Raw genomic sequence first — 19,545 nt, 5'->3', positions numbered from 1 at the left:
CATGGTAAAATTGTTTTTATTGTAATTGGGGAAAATAAGATATTAAAAAAAGATAGGAGGGCTTTTCAAATATAGGACATGGGCAATATACAGATGGATGTAAAAATGATTCAAAAACAGGGACACCATAGTTTTAAAATGTATTTTTTATGGAACTGACTTTAAATTAAAAAGTTAAGTTTCCTGAAAGTGGTCCACTGAGCAGAGTCCAAACAGAGTTAAACAAGTAGAAATGAATGAAAGGAAGGATTTTCAGTCATAGAACTGGGATGTCTGAAGACTGAAACTTGAATAAACAGCATGGCTGCCCTTGAGTTGAATAGGAGGACTCTTTATGTGCAAACCTACTGCTGTGGAGGATACAGAAAAATGTCACTCATTGATACCTTCATAATTTATGACTAGACAGCAGTTATGGATAAACAACCAAGAAATGTGAGCCCTAAATTAAGAGACATTCAGATAGTTTCCTAGTAGCTATGTCACTTTAAAGTGAGAGCAGCGATGGATATTTGTACTCTCTGCCCACTAAATTACTGATTTCTTATCCTGACTTTCTCAGTCTCAGCCTCACTATCTGCTGGTGCTATTTAATCATCTCTTAAATTGCTGTCAAGTACAGATCAGAAAGGGACTATTGTACAGTACTGTGAGCACTGCTCCACTTGGTAATTATCATTTTGATCTAAACTCAAGTGCATTTTTCTTCCTGATCTAAAAGTTCATCATTCTACTAAAGACTTTCTGAGTTGTTGGTCATATCTCAGACATGGCATAATAGCCCCATTTGGATCAGTTGTCAGTATTTTTCCAGGTAGTACTTTCTCATTCTCCCTGTCTCTGTCTCTCTGTGTGTGTGTCTCTGTCTCTGCCTCTCTCTATCATTAATAAAAAGGCATGGGGGACTGCTAGGTGGCTCAGTGGCCAGCCCTGGAGTTAGGAGGACCTGAGTTCAAATGCGGCCTCAGACACTTAACACTTACTAGCTGTGTGACCCTGGGCAAGTCACTTAACCCCAATTTCCTCACCAAAAAACAAAACAAAACAAAACAAAAAGGCATGGAATGAGTGATATTCTTTAAGAGGTAAATCAGTGGTTAGAGTGATGGATGTGGAGTCAGGAAGATGAGTTCAAACCCCACCTCAGGCACATGAAATAGGTGATACTAGGAAAATCATTTTAATTATCTTTGCCTCAGTTTCCTCACATGTAAAATGAGACTGAGTGGACCTGATGGCTTTTATGATCTATTACAACTCTGAATCTATGATGCTGCTGAGGTACTGTATGGTGAAGGAAAGCAATAATAGATGTATAGCCCAAATTCAGCATTGATATCTGGGAATATATAAAATTCAGAAAAAATTGTCCATAATAATAGGAATTCTCTATGAAGGGTTTACATAAATAAATGGTTGGAATTGTAGATGATGGGAAGTTTAGGTGGGTTTGTGATCTCATTCCTTAAATGTTGTCTCCTCAGTAGAAAATAAGGCCCTTTGAGTGGTGCATCTAGATGAGGCAGTGGATAAAGCACTGGCCCTGGATTCAGGAAGACCTGAGTTCAAATCTGAACTCAGACAATTGACACTTACTAGCTGTGTGACCCTGGGAGTCACTTAACCCTCATTGCCCCACAAATAAAAAGTAAAAAAAAAAAACACAAAGAAATAAACAAATGAATGAATGAATTAAAAAGAAATAAATTAATGAATGAATAAGTAAATAAATAAATGGGCCCTTTGAGATACTGGATTATTTAATTTTATCTTTGTATCCCTGATGACTTGCTCAATTTTTTATAAAAAGTGGGTGCTTAATCCAACTGCTTAATTGGATTACTAAACACTATACTGGACACTTGAATTAAGTTAGAGGTGCTTGTGGAACAGTAGAAAATAGATACAGATATTGCACTCCATTTTGCATCTGCTGCTCTGCCTGTTTTCAACTCCATGGGACAAACTTCCCCTCCCAGGATAAGCTTACCACTTCTAAACTCACCAGCACACTGCTAACTCAAGGTGATTATCTCCACCTCCCTCAACTTCCTCTTCCTTCTTGTTTGGAGGGCTGCAGGTCAGAGTACCAAACTCCTTTCAATGTTTTCCTTTATAAAGAGCAGAAACTGGACTCAAATAACTCATCTTAGCATAAACTGCTCTATCTGATTTTTACTCCTGCATAAGAAACCCCCTGCTGTCCTCTTACCCACCTCTTTCCTTGATTCCTTTTACGTGTTGTCTCCCCTTTAGATTGTAAACTCATTAAGGGCAAGGACTCTTTCTTTTAATAATTATATCCTCAGTGCTTAGCACAGTACCTAGCACATTTTAGGTGCTTAATAAATATGTGTTGGGGGGGAAGCCGGTTCCTGTTGCATAAGCGACTGCTCGAAGTCAACATATGGCTTTTCATGAGCGACGGTGCTCCAGGGAACTTGCCTGTCCTGGCCGCGGCCGGGCGGGCAGGGGCCAGGGGCGAGCTGCTCATCAGCACCATGGGCCCCGAAGAGCGTATGGCCCCATTCTTGACTCGGCCTAAACTTCCAGTTCTGAAACTAGACAGTGGTCACTACCTCTTTTCTACCAGTGCAATTTGCAGGTATTTATTTTTTTTTCCTTTTTTTTAAATTTTTTTTTTTTTAGTGAGGCAATTGGGGTTAAGTGACTTGCCCAGGGTCACACAGCTAGTAAGTGTTAAGTGTCTGAGGCCGGATTTGAACTCAAGTACTCCTGACTCCAGGGCCAGTGCTCTATCCACTGCACCACCTAGCTGCCCCAGTATTTCTTTTTATTATCTGGTTGGGAGCAAGATGACCTCACTAACCAGTGGCTGGAATGGGAGACATCTGAGCTACAGCCTGTTCTTTCCGTTGCCCTCTACAACTTGGTGGTCCAGGGAAAGAAGGGAGAGGATGTCCTTTCTCCTGTACGAAGGGCATTGATCCACATCGACCACAGCCTGAGTCGGCGGAGTTGCCCTTTCCTGGCTGGAGAGATTCAGAGTCTTTGGCTGATATCGTTCTGTGGGGAGCTCTGTACCCATTACTCCAAGATCCAACTTACCTTCCTGATGAACTTACTGCTTTGCAGACCTGGTTCCGGATCCTGAGTGTCCTTGAACCGTGCCAGCAGGCAGTTGAATTTGTGCTGCAAAAGCAAGGGGGCCTTGGCTCTCCGGGCATATCTGCAAAGACAACCACAGCCCATTGTTCCCTTAGAGAGACCAGTCAGTAACGAGCCAGAGAAGGATGAGCTGTCTGCTCACACGCTTTCTGAGGACCTCGCCACAGCGGTTACAGCTTGGGAGCAAGGACTGGAGTCTCTGCCTCCGCTTAGACCTCGGCAGAACCCAGTGTTGCTGGTAGTTGGAGAAAGGAATGTACTCATCACCAGTGCCCTTCCTTATGTCAACAATGTCCCGCACTTTGGCAACATCATCGGTTGTGTCCTTAGTGCTGATGTCTTTGCCAGGTACTCCCGACTACGGCAGTGGAATACTTTGTACTTGTGTGGGACAGATGCGTAGGGGACAGCAACGGAAACTAAAGCCATGGAGGAGGGCCTAACACCGCAGCAGATCTGTGACAAGTACCACATCATCCATGCTAACATCTATCGCTGATTTAACATTTCCTTTGACTTTTTTGGACGGACCACCACCCCTCTTCAGACTAAGATCACTCAAGACATCTTTCAGAGGTTGTTGTCGAGGGGCTTCTTGCTCAAGGACACAGTGGAACAGCTGCGGTGTGAGCGGTGTGAGCGCTTCCTTGCTGACCGATTTGTGGAGGGCGTGTGCCCTTTCTGTGGCTATGAGGAGGTCCGTGGTGACCAGTGTGACAAGTGTGGTAAGCTCATCAATGCCAATGAGCTAAAGAAGCCTCAGTGTAAGATCTGCCAGGAATCCCCTGTGGTGAAATCTTCCCAGCACTTATTCCTGGACCTGCCCAAGCTGGAGAAACGCCTGGAGAAGTGGCTGGGCAGGACTCTCCCCAGCAGTGACTGGACACCCAACGCTCGATTGTGGCTCGGTCATGGATCCGGGATGGGCTCAAACCACGGTGTATAACTCGTGACCTCAAATGGGGTACCCCCGTTCCCCTAGAGGGCTTCCAGGACAAGGTGTTTTATGTTTGGTTTGATGCCACAATTGGTTATCAGTCCATCACAGCCAACTATACTGACCAATGGGAACAGTGGTGGAAGAATCCAGAAGAGGTGGAGCTCTACCTGTTTATGGCCAAAGACAATGTGCCTTTCCACAGTGTTGTCTTCCCTTGCTCAGCTCTTGGAGCAGAAGACAACTATACCCTGGTCGGCCACCTCATTGCCACAGAATACCTGAACTATGAGGATGGGAAGTACTCTAAGAGCAGAGGTGTGGGGGTGTTTGGGGACATGGCCCAAAACACGGGCATCCCTTCTGACATCTGGCGCTTCTACTTGCTCTATGTTCGGCCTGAAAGCCAGGACATTTCATTCTCCTGGACTGACCTGATGCTCAACAATAATTCCGAATTACTCAACAACCTGGGTAACTTTGTCAACAGACCTGGGATGTTTGTGTGTAAGTTTTTTGGGGGCTGTGTGCCAAAGATGACGCTAACTCCGGATGACCAGCGACTACTTGCCCATGTCACACTGGAGCTCCGACAGTACCACCAACTGCTGGAGAAGGTGAAGATCAGAGATGCCCTTCGCTGTATCCTTACCATCTCATGGCATCGCAAGTGCCGTGAACGGCACTTCAGGTGAACGAGCCCTGGAAGTGGATCAAGGGCAGTGAAGCCGATCGACTCCGTGTGGGCACGGTGACAGGCGTGGCAGTGAACATGGCTGCCCTGCTCTCCTTCATGATGCAGCCCTACATTCCGACAGTCCGCACAACTATCCAGGCCCAGCTCCAGCTGCCACTGGCAGCCTATGCTGTCCTGCCTACCGACTTAACATGCTTCCTGTCCACTGGGCACCAGATTGGGATAGTTAGTCCCTTGTTCCAGAAGCTAGAAATCGATCAGATTGAAAGCCTGAGGAAGCGCTTTGTTGAGGGCCAGGCCAAAGTTTCCAAGGCAGAAGCCCCCCGCCTCCCCGCCCCCCCCCCTCCAACTAGCCAATCCTGAGAAGTTCAAGCTACTAACAAATGCAGTGACAAAACAGTGCAACGTTGTCCGAGAGTTGAAGGCACGGAAAGCAGAAAAAGCCCAGGTGGCCGCTGAGGTGGCTAAACTGTTGGAACTCAAACAGCTGGCCCTAGCTGAAGGGAAGCCTCCTGAGCCTCCAAAGGGCAAGAAGAAGAAATGAAAATGAAACCTGAGACACCATTTGAGTGTGCTTGAGTAAAATCATTTTAATGCAGTGGGTCAGTTATAATAAATATTTTATATATATATGTGTGTGTGTGTGTCTATGTGTTGGTGGGCAGCTAGGTGAGGCAGCTGATAAAGCACTGGCCCTGGATTCGGGAGGACCCGAGTTCAAATCCAGTCTTAGACACTTTTTTGTTGTTTTTTTGTTTTTTTTTACAAGGTAATTGGGCTTAAGTGACTTGCCCAGGGTCACAGCTAGTAAGTGTTGAGTGTCTGAGTCCAGATTTGAACTCAGGTCCTCCTGAATCCAGGGTTGGTGCTCTATCCACTGGGCCACCTAGCTGCCCCCAGCCTTATGTAACGATTGGAATAACGCCACCTGCTGGATACTTACTGTAGAAGAGTTCTGCCCATGAAGCGAAGGTCTTTGAGGGCAAGACCAGGAGTCTTTTCTTTGGCGGGGAGGAAGTGACGCAGACTAGTGGGAGGAGGAAGGAAGAGACTGGCGCTGAGTCTCGGGCTCTTTCCTTTGGACTCTGGTGGAGAGCGGAGCTAGAAATGTGCTCTCCCTTTAATAGCTAGGAATTTAGGCCTTTTTCTCTCTCTTTACCAAATTCTTATTCTCCTTAATAAATGCTTAAAAGTCTAACTCTTGCTAAAGCTTATAATTTATTGGCGACCACTCATTAGATATTTTAGACAGTTTAGCTAGAATTTTAGCCCTTAACAGATGGCTGACCACGAAGAGGAAAGCTAACCCTCAGTCTTCTGATCTGCTGGTTGGGTAAGAAATTTCCCCTCCCTCTCCCTTTAACTGCTAAGTACTGGTGTACTGGCTGTGTTTTTCCTTTAAATTTTTTCGAATGGACCTTTTAAACTCCCTAATTACCCTATTTTTGATTTTAGTCTGTTTAACCAGACAAATGGGAGATAAGATCATGTTAATGCTTTGTTTTTGTGGATTTTCTATTTTTCTTTTTATTTTTGTTAAAAGAGCCAGCAACTTACTCACACAAGGAAATATCTCTCCCTCTCCCAACCATGCTTTTTCAGAGAAACCTGAAGAGATTCCTGCAGCTTTTCCCAGTTCTAACACTAATTGTTGCTCTAATTTTGCATGCCTGGAGGCAATGACCCACCCTCTAGAAGCTTTTAATCCCCTAGCACCTGGAGGCAAAGTGGGGGAAGAGGAATCCAGGCCTGAGTTCAAAATCAAGTCTGATTCAAATTGCGCTGGTCCCTCCCCTCCTCTCCAGACCCCACCCTCTACTCCTCCCATGGCCAAGCCCATTGCTTCCCCAGCCCGGGAAGTCCAAAGATCTAATGCTCATGCCCAACTTTCTCTAACTACATTTGCAGCTTCAGGCTCAGCCCTTCCCCAGCCTGGCTGTGCTTTTGAGACAATCTTAGAAAACTCTTTAAATTCCAGATATGCTCGTTTTGTTCATAATTTTGCTAACCTGCTTTTGTCTTTAATTAGTAATCTTATAAAGCGTTTGTATGGTGAAAAGCCCGACAGACAATATAGAGGGGTTAAAGAAGAAAAACTTAAGCTGAATAAGAATGACAATCATCACCATAGTTCAAGACTCCGCTTCTTTTGCCATGGAAGGGTACATATTTTACAGAAATGTAGAAGTAAGCAGCAAGGTATTGATATGAGTATTGGGGATTTTAGATATCGGAATCAAAAGTGTTCTGAATTCACTCAGATTATTAATGTCAGTTCAGAGGTTACATAGGATTTCTATGCTATTACATCTACATTTTGAAATTAATGGTATGGGTTTATTTTCATAGAGATTTTCATGCTTTTGAGATTGTGTTTTATACTTAGTTTTTAAAACAAGGAGAATATTTGTAAAAGCTTTTTATAGTCATGTGATCAAGTTTATATTTTATAATACTCTTATTGATATTAAGTTCATATTCATTTAGACTTCCTTAGTTTGAATTTCATTGTCTTTTATTGTTCCATGTGTATTTTCTTCTATTCATTTGTCTATCTAATTTTGAAACATTGCAAGATGGTTTTGATTTTATTATACAATGTTAATTCTGGGAGTATTGTGCTCCCATATTCTGAGTTGTTTGTTTTTGTTATTTTTTCTCAACTGATTATTTGATCAAACTCTTTAAAGCATTTCCGTGGCAAATTGGTTGCCATGGCAAGTGTAAATTGATTCTAGAAGTATTATTTTTGATAAGCATATTCCCAAAAAAAAAAAAAAGAGGGGAACATTTGTAAAAGTTTTCTATTTTCAAAAAAAAAAGTTCTTTGAGATTCTGTTGTGCTTTAACTTATATTTAAATATGTTCAGATTTTTCACAAAAGTAATTGTATACTAAGTAAAAAAGGGTATTATTTGAAATTGTTGCATAATTATATATTGTGTTCTGAGTCAAGATGTATTCACATTTTTTGCAATCATTTATTATCCTCAATTTTTAAATCCATATGAGACTTGGATTATGGGAACTTATCATTTAAGACACTAATTACCTTTATTCTGAGTTATCAGATGCCAGTTGGCCAAGGTGCCATCCAATCACAAGAGGAATACATGCAAGAGCAGACACTGAACTGTCACATGAGGGGAGACATGCATGAAGTCAAGGTATGGCCGAGGGAACGGCTTTTGACAAATGTTGAGGTTGGATTCTCTTGGTTTAATATTTTATTTTATTTTTCCCCACAATATTGTACAGATGGCTGGAAGTATTCATCCCACCCATCTCACTTCTACACCTGGCTTCCATGCTCCCTCCTATATGCCTGATGCCATGGACATCTCAGTCCCATGCATCTGATTAAGTCTGACTCAGTTTCTTCCAATATGTTCGGTGGCATGGACATATATTCCATCCACCTATTTTAAGCCTGGCATACTGTATGGGCAGTACATATTGCTCAAGTGTGGGAATGCTCATATCCCATCATTTCTCTGTTCTTTTATGGTAACCCCCATAATTATCTCAGGTGTCATGATAAATACAGTGTTGAATTTGGCCTTGACACCTGTTACCAATTATATTAGATTTTTTAATTTCTCATAATGGCATGAGGATAATTAGGCAGATGATGCAAAAAGTGATGAAACAAAGATAAAAATTATTTTTAAAAATTAATATCGCAGCAATTGTCTTCTCAAATACCCTCCATAAGGGGGGACTATAGTAATATTATAATTTTAAAGAATGTTTCAATTTTTGTTTTATTATATGTTTCATGTGTAACAACTAAGATTCTGTATTCCCTTAGACATGTTTTTGAGAACTTTCATTGTTTGATTTGATTATTGACAAAGCTATTTTAAAGTTGTGTTAAGCTCAATTTTGTAGGAAGTTTTCCTGGCTGATTACCAGCATCCACACATCAACCCCTGAAAAGACTTCCATTCCACGACTACACCTAGAGGACATCTGAGAAAAGACTTTCAGAGACTTTAAATGAACAGTTTTGATTTGTTGTTTTTGTTGTGTTTTTTTTTCTCTTTCTGTTATAATATACACCATCTGTAACATGTATTCTCTGCAGAGGCCCTCCCTTTGCAAGACCAATGTCAAAGCGTCGGTTCATGAGGACAAAAAAAAAAAATCACCCCTCTGGACAAAACTTTCCTCTCTTCCTTTTCTATATTGTTGTTCACATATTATTAGTTAGCAATAGTTATTATATTCTTTTTACTGTTCCGTCAAGGAAACATTTTCTTGAGGAACAACAGGGGGGACTGTAACGATTGGAATAACGCCACCTGCTGGATACTTACTGTAGAAGAGTTCTGCCCATGAAGCGAAGGTCTTTGAGGGCAAGACCAGGAGTCTTTTCTTTGGCGGGGAGGAAGTGACGCAGACTAGTGGGAGGAGGAAGGAAGAGACTGGCGCTGAGTCTCGGGCTCTTTCCTTTGGACTCTGGTGGAGAGCGGAGCTAGAAATGTGCTCTCCCTTTAATAGCTAGGAATTTAGGCCTTTTTCTCTCTCTTTACCAAATTCTTATTCTCCTTAATAAATGCTTAAAAGTCTAACTCTTGCTAAAGCTTATAATTTATTGGCGACCACTCATTAGATATTTTAGACAGTTTAGCTAGAATTTTAGCCCTTAACACTTAGACACTTGACACTGGCTGTGTCTGGGCAAGTCACTTAACCCTCATTACCCCCTCCCACCCAAAAAAAAAACAAAACAAAACCTTGCTTATCTAGTAAATATGTGTTGGTTTAGATTGGATTTGTAGTTAGAGGAGCTGTGTTTGAAAGCAGTTCTCTCACTTTGGATATGTGAAACCCTGCATGATTTATTTAGCCTCTATGTGCCTTAGCCACCCTTATTTATAAAAGAAAGGAACTGGATTTAGTGATCTATAAGGTTTTGGATTAGCCTGACCACAGATTCTTACTAGCTGTGTGACCCTGGGCAAATCACTTAAACTTGTTTGCCTCGGTTTTCTCATCTGTAAAATAAACTGGAGAAGGAAATGGCAAACTACTGCAATACTTTATAAAGAAAACTCAAAATTAGGTCAGAAAGAATCAAATACAACTGAAATGACTGAACAACAAAAGGGTTCACCCTTAAGTCTGACATTCCATAAACACTGTTTTAACTTCAGATAGTGAGAAATGGAGAGTGGGATGACTCTGTAGTGAAAGGATCTGGCTTCAAATTCTACCTCTACAATATGACTATCAGACCATGATCAAGTCACTTTCCTGGGCCTCAGTTTCCTCAACTGTAAAATGAAAGACCTGTGAAGTCTCTTCCAGCTCTAGGTTTATAATCCTGTGAATTAAATTAAATTAGAAAGACTGTTTATGTTGTGAGAATTGGAATGGCACCCCTGCTGGAGAGATACTGTAGGGAAGCTACACCATGAAGAGAAAACATGTGATCTATAGAACCACCTGTGGGACTTGTCAATCAGAGCTACCAGCCAATTAGCTTGGAGATGTGTATGTGGATGGCTCTGCTTCCTGTTTCTCAGAGAGCTTCTGGGAGAAGCTGCTGAGGATCTTTCTCTTTTCATCTGGAATTGACTTGGTGGTGGCAGAGGAAGAAGGAGGGGTTGGGGCCTTCTTAGTCCTTCGGACACCGGCTTGGCGGTGAGAGATTTCATGTGGGCTGCTATGAAAGGAAATTGCTTTCTTTCTCTCTAGCTATACCAAATTAGATCTGAACTAGGATTTCCATGCTATAAGGAATCTGTTCTCAATCTCTCTCTCTCTCTCTCTCTCTCTCTCTCTCTCTCTCTCTCTCTCTCTCTCTCTCTCTCTCTCTCTCCACTAACTTATAATATATATTTTAATAAATCTTTAAAAGCCTAAACTCTTGTTGAATTTATCAGTGATTTTAGCCAGCTTCCCCCACAAGACTGGGGTGGGCGGGCAGATTAGAACCCACAATTTAGATTTTAAACAATGTCCATGCAATCATGATCCACAGAAGAATCAGAGTATCTCAAACATGTTTAAAGGTAGTAACCATCTTTTAAATTTCATTGTTTTACTCACTAGAAGTAGCCTATTTAAGATATAGACCTCATTTTTAATTGCCTTTGTCTTTTCATTACTTCCTTTCAAAATGAGCAATAAAACATGTTTATTCAGATACTATCTTCTGCTGGCCTTAAAATTTTTAAGTAAGTCATGTTTAAAGCTTTTTTTTAAAGACCTGATAAGTCTTTTTCATCTACATTTGGCACCTGAATTTTCATCCAATTAGACCAGCTCCTTAACAATGTCTGTATAACCTTTATCACATGACTACACTTCAGATGCCACTTGAAGTATCTAACAACACAATTTTAATACTGAAGAGAAACCTACACATGTGTGTGCACAGACAAACACATACAATTATGTTAACCAGCTTTTATTATCGAAAGAAAAGAAATACGATATTTAAGAAAAAAAAAGACAATACGAAAAATTCGTATTTTGAGATTTAAAATTGGATATTAGATCATAAATCTCCCCTCTTTAACCTTTCCCTTAATTTATCTCCCAGACTAGTAAATGGAAGAAGCTTCTGGTTTTCTAGTTAGAGCTTTTATTGTATGGTAGTCACAAGGTGATGTTGATTAGAAGGATAGGAAAGTAGAAATACAATACAAATCATCTTAAGTGTAAGCTTAGTCTATATTCCATATAAAACTCACCAAAAGCCCAAGGCCACCTTTGGGGAGAGAGAGAGGCCGTGTCAAGCTCGTGCTGCTGCTAACCTCGAGCCGGGCCCAGTCGATCTCTCGTCAGCATCAGCCTGTGCAGCGCAGTCAGGAGACCAGCAGAGCAGGAAAAAGTTTCTACTTCCGTTCTCTCCTTGCCTTTTAAGCTCGCACCCCGGAAGTAGAGTGCTAGCAGGCAGTCTGACGTGTGTAGCAGGCGGACTGGCAGTGCGTAGCTCATGTCATTGGTCTCCTCCCTGAAAGGGTGGTCCTTCAAAAACTGGTGTCTTTCAGTTATCCTAACCGACTGTTAAAAAACTTTCATGTTTTTTACCACAATATAAAGAACAAAGATCAGGGCAGCTAGGTGGTACAGTGGATAAAGCACCAGCCTTGGATTCAGGAGGACCTGAGTTCGAATCTGATCTCATACATTTGACACCTACTAGCTATGTGACCCTCGACAAGTCACTTAACCTTCATTGCCCCACCAAAAAAAAAAAAAAAAGAATAAAGAGCACTGTCTGATACTGATAGACATCAGATAAAATACTTGTTGATTAATGAAGATTAAATACTACTCTTCAGGTAGCTTATTGTTGAGGAAATAGCTAAAAGTGAGAGAATCAAGGCAAAAACTTTGTTCAATGTTAAGCTACTATGAGACTGTGTACAAGGTATTTGACCCCTTTGTTGTCTCATCTCAGGAAATTATCAGGGTTAACTAGATCATATAATTTCCATACCATTAAAAAAAGTCTGATTTATTTTATATTCACCAAACTTATAGAAAATATTAAGTTTATATATTTCACATGCAACTCTTATTTTTAATATAATAAAGACCTTGATTTTTCCAAGATTTTTAAAGCTAATTGCATTGCACTTATTTAATTTAAAAAATATATTTTATTGATATTTTGTTTTTATATAATCTAGATTTTCCCTTGTATCACTCTCTTCTCTCCCTCCTAGAGTCCTAATAACAAAGGGTAAATAACCAAGGTTTAAACCCTAATAATAAAGGGTTTTTAATTGATTTTTCATTGTAGCTATTTCTGAAATTTCTCAGTATATAAAACAACTCAAGCATAACAATAAGCAACTATCTATCTGTGTGTATGCTGGTGTGTGTTTCTGTGTCTATGTAGGTGTTGACAGGTATTGTTTAATTAAAAAGGTAATGTGGTCCTTATAGCCACCTGAAAGTTCTCTGCAAAAAAGGATTGGATTATGTGTTTGTATTCTGATAAAGCCATGAGATATGACAATGCTATCAATCTTTGTACTCAGATTGTGAAACTGGCAGCAGCCTCATGGTAAATAGCCTGATGAAGCTGCATCATTAATCAGATACATGCCAAAAATGTCAAGGTCCACATTTTTCAGTAAGGCAGATTTCTATGAAGGCAACAACAGAATATGACCAGCTTTTCGGTTTATCCTCTTGACAAGAGAACATTAAAAAAAAATCTTTGTGAAGCAGACATGCCTGTCTGATTCATGGTCTGTGCTTTCAAAAAGGGATTTGATGGAGAAGATGAAAGAACTTCTCTGACTAATAAGCTTCCATTCACTTTGGGATTTGTGCACCTGAAAGAGAAAAATTAAAACTCATATCAAACAAAAAAGTGATGAATAATATGCAACAAAATATTAAGCCAACTTAATCTTTCAAATGAAAGGAAGAGAAAATGTCTTGAATAAAATATTTTGAAGAAGATATAACAGCTGGTGCAATTGTTATTCATGTCTTACTTTTATTTAGTAGTTAAGTAACCCCATCTCTATCTTTAGAGAAAAGGAGGAGGCAGACAATATGTCGGAGTGTTATGCAAGAACTGAGGCAAGCCCTTTGGATTCTTCCACAGCCCCATACTACATGATTATCTCATAAATTTTTTAAAAAATCCTCAAACTAACTCAAATATGCCCCTTGCCAAAAGATTTGCTGATGAAATCATGCTAGGTTATCTCCACTGAAATCTGTTCCAACTTCAAAAACTGTTACCTCCTGTTTTGATTAATTCCCTGAAGTGAGTTGGTTTCAATCCTAAAATCCCTGATGAATCATGATGCTTTTTCCCAATACCATCTTGGTAGCTTTAAAAGTGAGGGTAAGGACTGAACAGGCAAAGATTAATCAGTTTCATTGCCAAAAAATGTCTTATATTCCCATAAGAAACAAAGCAGATAATTCAGCCCAAATTGTACATGGTCTGAATTATCTGGATTGGCTGCCTTCCCAGCTAAAATTCACCAGATAATTCTGTATCCCATTTTGCTTGGATGAGTTGCCTTTAGTTATGAATTTATAGGGACCTAAAAATTAATTTAAGTTTTGTTCCTATTTGTATTCTTGATTTTTAGTTTATAACTGAAGATTTTTAGTGTAGAATTCAGTCTACTGGAATTGGTTGTCTATTGCAATTTTATTTATTTAGAATGCTAAGGAAAATCTCATCTTAATACCAAAAAGTCAAGACTACTAAATTTAAGTAATGCTCTTTGTATGTTAAATGTTCATTGACTTTCAGGGTCTCTTTCCATATTCTTTTTTGGAATATACTAAAATAAAGAATAAACACATTCTCACAATCAGTTTGCATAGTCAGGGAAGATCACACATCAGATTTCCTTGAATCACTTTATTTTGTTCTGGTTATGAGATCCCAAATCATCAGGTCCACTGTCAGGGTTCATAAATCAATGACAAAATTTATATCAGGGTTGTATATTTAGATTAGTAACATGTGTTTCAGAGTATGTGATTAATACTTCTAGGATTCTCAAACTCTTACATTGCCAGGCAAGAATCTAGTTCTAATTATATTTGTTCTTTTATTTTCCCCAAATCTGGACTAAATTTTTTGTTGTTGGAAGGATTCCAATAAATGTCTTTTTAAGTAATGTGTACCTATGACTAACCACATATATATATATATATATATATATATATATATATATATATATATATATATATATATATATATATATACATACATATATAATGTGTGTGTATATATATATACACACACATACACACACATGTATACATCTCTATATATGCGTATATATGTGTGTACACTTACATATATGTGTATACATGTGCATATTCACATAAAATGCTAAATAATGTGTATTTTGCACATTCCTTTTCCACAGATTCTGATATCCTATTTACTAAGGACTTTTAGTCTACTAAAGTGTTTAATTAGTGTTTGGATTAGAATTCCAAGAAGCAAAAAAATATTTACACAAAAGACTCACTGAGGAAAACAAAGTTTATTCCAGAAGAACTATCATTTAGTAGCCCCATTATCAGAGGGGCTATTGTAAGGTCTAAACTGGCAGCCTCATAAGAAAGATTTCTTCAGACCATAAACCATTAGCCCCATAAGCCATTCATGTAACTCACATCTTGTCTCAGTTTCCTAATTATTGAGCTATATAATGTCTTAGTAAATCAACTGGGAATCTCTCCGAAATTGGGTACACCATTCCAGATCTAAATAAGATCAGAGTTCTCTGGGTCAGATGTATTTTCATGGGGCTAGATGGGAAAGTCCTGAATAGCTTTACCTCCATCTGTGTTCTGACTGAGGGCTCTGCTATTTCTTCAAGATAAAATCCTCCCTGACTCTATCCAAAGCATTTTTAGAAAAGGTCAGGAAGGAATTAAATGTAATTAATTTTTGGAAAACAGAAATCAGTAGAGAAGCAAAACTTAAAATAGTCAGATAAGCATAGTTCTAGAGAATCTGGAAGGACTACAGGAAAATAGTAGGAATTCAGTCAACTATCAGTCAACATATATTGATTAAGTGATTACATTTGCTAGAATCTGTGTTAAGTACCGAGAATACAATACAAGAAGAAAGAAAATTAGGCCCTGCCCTCAAAGGAATTCATATCCTAATGGGGGAAGAAAATACATAAAAGAGAACTGAAAGTAGGGGGTGGAAATGAGGATATATTACTAAGTAGCAGTGGCCATCATAGATAAAGAAAGTGGAAATGAATCAATAGTTCATCGTGGAAGGTAATGAAAACATCTTTGGTTTGAACCTTCTCTTTAAATTGGAGAGTTTGAGAAGAACCAGTCAATCCAAAGGTAGACCCAGGGGTCAAGGATAATTCCAATTTAAGAAGTCCTCAAGGGATGGAGTAAGCTTCCAGGGTGAAAAGATTACTATGGTATGGCACTTTAGTAGACTAAAATACCTTAGTAAATAGGATATCAGAATCTGTAGAAAAAGAATGTGCAACATACACACTATTTAGCATTTTTTATATGAATATGCACATGTACACACATATATGCATATATATATATATATATATATATATATATATGAGGGGGGAACAGAGAGATGTATATGTATATATGTGGTTAGTTATAAGTACACATTACTTTAAAAGACACTTAATGGAATCCTTCGAACAGTCCATAGCAGTTAATTCGTGGAGTGAGGACAAGATGGGTCTTTCAGGATTATTTATAAGCTAATAATGTTTAACTGTCATTTTTGACACTCTATTCCTTTCCACCTTTAAGTCCATATTCCTATTATACCTTTTCCCCCCAACATATAGCTTTACTATGCTATAAGGATGTTTCCATTTCCAATAGAAATTCATACACACATATACATATATACACACGTGTGTGTGTGTGTGTATGTACTTTATAAATTTTGGTTTTAGAAGGCATATTTTAAGCCAGTTTAGATCATGTTAGTCCCTATTTATCCTTAATGTACTTTGGGGAAATAACTATTAGTGTCATGGACTTGCAGAATGAATTTAAAGGCCTATACCATCCTGGTTTTCTGCTGGACACTCTCCAGGTTATAAAGATCCTTTCTAAAATGTAAGAACTCAAATTTTAGATAATATTCTAAATATGATGCAAACAGAGTAGATTACAGGGAAACAATCCTTCCATAATCTGGGTTGCTATATATGCCTTTCTTAACACAGCCTAAGTTTAATTGCTTTCTTTGTTTCTATTTCACAAAGTTGAATCATCTTTCAATTCCACTTAGAACTTTCATATCATATTTTTAAAAAATATTATTTAGTTTTTTTTCAATTAATGAAAATGTATTTGTTTTTCTTTTCATTCCCCCATGGGGTGGTAGGGAGTGGGGAGGAAAAAGAAAACACTTTAAAAAATTATGCATGGCCAAGCAAAACTAATTTCTTTATTACTCATGTCAAAAAAAAATCTCAATATGAAATCTTAGTCTATCATCTCTTTCCTAGCAGGGTAGCATTTTTCATCATGGGTCCTTTGGAATCATGTTTGATTATTATGTTGGGCAAAAATTTTAAGTCTTTCAAATGTGTTTTTCTTTGCAATGCTATTATTATTACTATATAAATTATTTTCCTGGTTCCACTCATTTTGTTCTGCATCAATTCACACAACCTACTTAAAATATCAATGTACATAAAGGACCTCCAAGGTCAACTATATAACTTATTTGTTTAAATTAGAACTAGTTATTTAGCTATAAAAAATGATTTCAGTCACATGACCTGTTCTATACTTCTGTTATTGAGAACTACAAATAATTAGGAAATAATATATTTATTTATATGAATTTAAAATGCAATTAGAAAAACTTTCTCAGAAAGAAAACACATTTTAAAATTATAATCAGCATATTGCTATCAAATATCTATACAAAATGATAGAGAAAAGCACAAGTAGAGTAATTCTCCTCTATTTCTATATGTCCAGCCTCCATTAGCTTCAGATAAATATTACAAAGTGATTATTATTTTTCCCCACTTGTGGAAGGAAAAAAGTCCTGAATATTTTATTAAAGCATTTGTATCCCCTTCTTCTCATTTTTGAAATCGGTTTGAATACCAAAGGTAAACAAATAAAAAATTTGCCATCCATACAACTTTGTTGGTATGATTTCTTTGGGTTTTTTTTACTTCTGCAGAGAAAAAAAAATCATTATATTGAATCATTTTAGTTAATTACATTAACTTCCATGCTTTGTATAGTCAAAATATATTCAAGGATTGGATTTTTATATTTTTTTCAGAAGAAGATTATTACATTTATAGAATAAAATGGATTTAAAATTAGAGGTGATTATGTAATTGCTGATATAAGCATGCAAACATAACAATGAAACCTTGAAAAATATTTTATATGAGTTTATTAAACATAACATGAAATCAATTATGGAGTGACAAATTTGGCTTGCTAGTTCATACCTCAGAAAATCCTGTCAGTGCTTCATTTCTGTTCTACTTTTAATGTGTACCTACTGAGACAAAACAAAGAAGGTCTACTCTGGCGCTAACTTAGCAAGCATTTATCTAAACACTATGAAAAACCTTTGTGACAAAACAGAAGTGGTCTATACTTGTAGGGAGAGATAAATGATGGTCAGTTTTTAGGCAAGCTCTTAAAGAAATATTAAAAGAATCCTTGTGCATTAGTTAGAGCTTTATTGGCACATTTCTGGAAAGACAGAGGCAAGAACATCAAAGGAAGGAGGAAGGAGAATTGGCTGAAAGTTATATTTATAGAATGCCATACTTTGTTTAGAATTTATCTCAAATAGTGCTTTCTAAATGCAGTATTTCCGGATTTCCCCAACTGCTTTTTAACCATAAACTTCCATGCATTCATTATTTTGAATATATTTATATTTTCTCTCCCAATCTCCCAGTAAACTCTGGGAGAGCAAGGCTTGCTTCACTGTCTTTATTAATAAACATTTATTAAGTGATTATTGTGGGCTAGACATTATGCTAAGTGCTCTGATACAAATTTTGAAAAAAAATATGGCTCTTGCTCCCAAGGAGCTTACAATCTAATGGGGGAAGACAGTACACAAAAGGTAACTGAAAAGTGAAGGAAGGGAAGTGGAGGCACCACAAGGGGTATCTGGCATAGAAGCATTATGTTTGTGGAGTTGAAATTAGAACAATTTCCCTTGGATTAATTGAAATTAGAGAAGCTAATAGAAAATAAAGCATTACCTGGAAAGTTCTGAGGCCTTATAATGGATGGCTTTGGGGAGAGTTTATCACTTCTCTCTTTTTTTTCCTTTTTTTTTTTTTCACTTCTCTCTATAGTCTTATCAGAAGAGAGGTAACTGAAGGAGCTGAGAAAGTGTTGACTTTTCAAGTTGTCTATCTTTACATCTAATTCACTTAGTTTCATTTAGTTCAGTGTCTAGAATATAATACACACTTAGATACCTGTTCATGGATTGGTTGATTTCTACTTAAGACCTTTAAGACAACATTAGAATATAGCTTCTGTTTCTGCTGGGTTTAAGTAGCAATCTGCCAATTACAAAGCAAGGACACATTATTAAGCTACCTTGATGTCCTGATAAATGGTTGTGAAATACTTACCTGCCAACTGAGTGACTGGTGCAGGAAAAGGAGAAGTAAACAGATAGTAGATTGGATCAGTCCACCGTTCTGGTGCTCTGGTTTCTAGTAAGTATGGAGGAAAAGGAGAATTTTGAGATACAACCTACTCAATTTATGTTTCTGCTAGTGACAAATAATGCCTCTGTCTACACAAAGTACAAGTTGTTTTCTTATGCTAGAACAGAATAGATAAAAGAGTTGACTTCTGGACTTTTCTTCTTTTCATGTAATCCGGTAAGGTTTATTGGAAGAATGGAAGAAGGTGCTTCAAGATAGAAGAAAAAGAATATGAAGAGACAAGCAAAAGCTCATCTAAGTCAGAAGGTTGGTTAGTAGAAGAACATGATATAGAGAATGAAGTAAAGAAGAGAAAATGAAGAACATTTAAAGTTTTATATATGTATATATTGCTTTCTGCATAGTGCAAAACTAGACTACCTGAGAAAGAAATAGGCTCTTGTGCTCTAACCAATGACGATGTGGATTTAGAGGTGCCATAAAAGTAAAGATCATGAAGTTAAGGTTAACAGAAGAAAATATGAATAGTGGTAGAGTTTGGCTCCCTTCTAAAGATTACCAAAATAATAATATTAACCTTATATCTGAGATTTGATGGAAATCCTCCTGAGCCATTACAACTGCTGAACACTTCACAA

The 19,545-nt window shown here is 38.0% G+C and overlaps 1 pseudogene; it reads left to right on the top strand.

Annotated features, from left to right (window-relative positions):
• Positions 1-4,838: 4,838 nt before the first annotated feature.
• LOC122747191 overlaps positions 4,839-19,545 on the top strand; it is a 124,947-nt pseudogene continuing 110,240 nt past the window's right edge.

The sequence above is a fragment of the Dromiciops gliroides genome, chromosome 1 (genome assembly GCF_019393635.1).
Source record: "Dromiciops gliroides isolate mDroGli1 chromosome 1, mDroGli1.pri, whole genome shotgun sequence".
Taxonomy (NCBI): Eukaryota; Metazoa; Chordata; class Mammalia; order Microbiotheria; family Microbiotheriidae; genus Dromiciops; species Dromiciops gliroides.
Note: the sequence above shows the minus strand (reverse complement) of the source record. Positions and strands in the feature narration are given on the sequence as shown.